Genomic DNA, 4,006 nt, shown 5'->3' on the forward strand with positions numbered 1-4,006 from the left:
AGTTTATTGTTTTGAGCTGTAGGTCAATGGAAAGAAGTCATTTAGCATTAAATAATAAATGTAAAAGAAAAAATTAAGATTTTTAATTAATGAAGCTAGGTCTGAATGTAGTATAAACTCTTGTGATATAAGTACGAGTATATCTGTATAAATTTTAGTATAGTATATGCTATCACACCTTTCACAATTGAAAGAATTATTATATGTAACATATGTAGTGATATTATTATATTTTTATTATCCATGAAGTAATTATATGATTTTATGCATTATAAATTACATGGTTGCATGAAATACGTACTTCTGGTGTTAACTGATTCACAAAGAAAAATGTACTTACTTAAATTATTCAAGCTATTTCTGGATTATAAAACAACTTAACGTAAAACAGATCACACTAAATTGTGTAGGAGAAATGATTTTTAGCTATAAATCTAATGTCTCTGTATGAATTTGTGCCCATTTCGTACGTTTGAAATAAATTTTCTTTTGCTCAGACACAACCTCATTTAATTATTTTTTAGTACATACGAGTATACTCGTCGTACGTACCATGTACATTTGTAGGCACACAAGAGCAAGATTATATAGGTATGTTTAAATAATTTTAAATAAATTTAGTTTGTGTTTAATTAGAATTTTAAATTGAATATCTTATGATGAAAATTCAAAATAATTGATAGCAATTTTAAGTTGAGCGAGTTCAGCACGTTCGTTTGTGTAGAACTAATTGTAGATTTGTCCGAAAGCAACAACGAAAATCGGATAATAAAAATTATTTATATAAAATTTGTATTGTATTTGTATATTGTATATTGTATATTGTATATTGTCTATTAATAAATAAATGCGCAATGTTAAATGACATGAAATCGTTTTAAAAATGCGCAAATATTTATTATTAAAGTGCTTTAAAATAATGGATATTTACATACATATTGTATAGAAAAATATTTAAGTTATTGATAGTTGTGTAAATAATTAAAATAAAAACAAAAACAACAACAACAACAATGTAGTTTAAATAACTGACTAACAATTATAATGAAAAATTGATACACGTACATATGTGTATTAAATAGTTTTTACATTTAAGTTTTATAATTGCATCAGATACTACTTTTTTTTTTTGCAATAATAATTAGAAATGTGTGACAGTAAGAATTATTCGCTGTACTTTGCAAAATATTTCAAATGTTTTATATAATATAATTGATAATGATAAGGCCATGAGTTGTTTCTATTGAAAAAAATTTTAAATTCGTATTAACTTGATATAATATTGATTTTTATTACTTACATAAAGTAAACACTATTTACACTATTTTTCTAATTGAAAAGTATTGATGCAAAGACAAATAATTACACATGGCTTAAAAAGATGTAAAAAAAATGATTGTTAAAGTTCCAAGGGACTTAGTATAGAGTTCTTTAAGATTTACACCAATTTCAAAGCAGTACATTACCATAATCCAAGATATGTTTGCCAAATATATAACGATCTTCTATGCCCACACATGGCCTTATAGTAAGAGTTTAGTGTATATCAGATTTTGCGTTCAATTCATTTCTCTCCAACATCATTATTGATCACTTAGGCCCATGTTATGTAGAGTGTCACGGCATTCTATGCAGAGGAGTGTGACATCAGTTTGTCTATTTCATGTATATATTATTATTTTTGTAGTTTTTTGTTGAGCCCAAATTTTAAAGGAAATATATATATACAACATAGCTTTGACTAATTGACGAGGCAGAGATAACCTCAGTTCTCATGACCGAATTTAAATCGACAATTGTTTTTTTTCTCTTACTTTCAATTTTTTAATTTGCAATGAAAACAACTACAATTTTGATTATGACGTGCCCGTGACACTCACATAACGTGGGTCTAATATGGGCCTTAACAACGCACATTCAGAAAGAAATGCGTTGAAATATTAATTCTACGGACAACATTGAGTTGAGGAAATGCTAATCTGATGTTTTAAAATGAAAACGAAACAAAAGAAATTGTTTTATAATCAGTAATGTTATAATGTAAAGAAACGTAAACAGACCAAATATTTATTTTTACTATTTAGCGACACCGGTACTTAGTTACAGCCAATTTCAATTATTCAACCAATAATAGATACTTCAAAATTCAAATATCCCGGTTCAATTTCAAGTGAGAAAGGTGGAATAGATAATTGTATAACTTAAAAATGTACACAGCTTCGATTAACTAGTCTAGCTTAACTCGTGTGCTCTGTGACAAAAAGATTCCTATATGTAGGAATCCATGATTTGGAAATTAATAGTATTCACTTTATTTGCCCCTCTACAGTTTAACTAAGTCTTCCTAATAACCTTATAACTTTGATGGATATATGTGTTAATGTATTTTTATATATTTTTTAAATAAGTAAATTTTAAATTAGTGTTTCAAAAGAGATTTTCAAAAACAAAATCACATTTTTACAGATAAGCCTAAAGTCTGTTCTCATTATGTGTAAAATTGCTCTTCAAATATTAGGTCATTGTAGACCTAATATTTGTAGGTCATAAAGTAGACTTTGTTGAAAAAAGTTCTAGCAAAACTTGAGATAGTCCTTAAATTTCCTTGTAGGCATTTCGTTTGTTAAAGGTTTCGCTTTTTGTCCTTCGTAATCCACTGTGATATCGTTTACCATAATCAATAAAAGTAAAATTTCGGTACTATTGTGGAATTCAGAGTTATTTTTTTTAAATTTTTGAATAAAGAAGTATATTGGGCCACTTTGATATTTTCTTTCGTTTCTAGCAGATTATCAGCAATGATATTGCGTGAGTCAATATAAAGAGTTAAGCGAATTTGCTATAAAATAATTTTGACGCTCATTGAATCTGGGAGATATTGCGAATGTATTATTTGCTTTCATTAAGCTGATCAGCTGAATGAAATCTAAGGTCCTTCAGATTTTGTTCTTAAGTTTTACAACTTTTTTACCAAATCGATGTGGTCTTAGTTCTGATATCAGTATAAAGTTCAATTGATGATTATTTCGCTTTGACGTAGTTTTAATATTTTACACATTAAGCTATTAATCAGAATAAGTAGTTGTTAAGAGAGTTCAGTTGTCCAACTCTCTCCAAACAGAGTGTTAATTTTTTAGAATATTTGACTTAAAAAACCCTCCAACCTCGTTCGGCATTGAAATCTGATAGTTTACCAGAGGTGGTTGTGATTGTAAGAAAATCCCTTAATTCAGTCCTTTATGAGTCATTAGAGTTTCTTTATTCGGGATTGTTATATTTAAAATAATATTATAATAGAGTTTTTGGATTTAACAATACAGTTTTTTCTTTCATTACTTTTTCTTTCTTTACTTTTCCTTTCTTTTCTTTCTTGTCTTTCTTTACTCTAACTTTCTTTACTTTTTCTTTCTTTATTTTTTCTTTCTTTTCTTTTTCTTTCTTCACTTTTTCTTTCATTACTTTTTCTTTCTGTACTTTTCCTTTTTTTTCTTTTCTTTCTATTCTTTTCTTTCTATTCTTTTCTTTCTTTTCTTTTCTTTTCTTTTCATTCCTTTTCTTTTTCCTTTCTTTTCATTCGTTTCCTTCTTTCCTTTCTTTACTTTCTTTCCTTTTTTCCTTTCTTTCTTTCTTTTCTTTCTTTTCTTTCTTTCCTTTTTTCCTTTATTTCTTTCTTTCTTTTCTTCTTGTTATTCTTGTTTTCTTTCTTTTTTTCTTGTTATTCTTCTTTTCTTTCTTTCTTTTCTACTTGTTATTCTTCTTTTATTTCTTTCTTTTCTCTTTTTATTTTTTTCTTTTCTATTTTTTTTACTTTCTTTCTTTTCTTATTTTCTTTCTTTTCATATTTTCTTTCTTTTCTTCTTGTCTTTCTTCTTTTCTTTTTTCCTCTTTTCTTTCTTCTCTTATTTTCTTTTTTTCTTCTCTTCTCTTCTTTTTTCTTTCTTTTTTCTCTTTTTTCCTTCTTTTTTCCTCTTTCTTTCTTTTCTTTTCTTTTCTTTTATTCTTTCTT

The sequence above is a fragment of the Teleopsis dalmanni genome, chromosome 2 (assembly GCF_002237135.1).
Source record: "Teleopsis dalmanni isolate 2A chromosome 2, ASM223713v2, whole genome shotgun sequence".
In the NCBI taxonomy this organism is placed as follows: domain Eukaryota; kingdom Metazoa; phylum Arthropoda; class Insecta; order Diptera; family Diopsidae; genus Teleopsis; species Teleopsis dalmanni.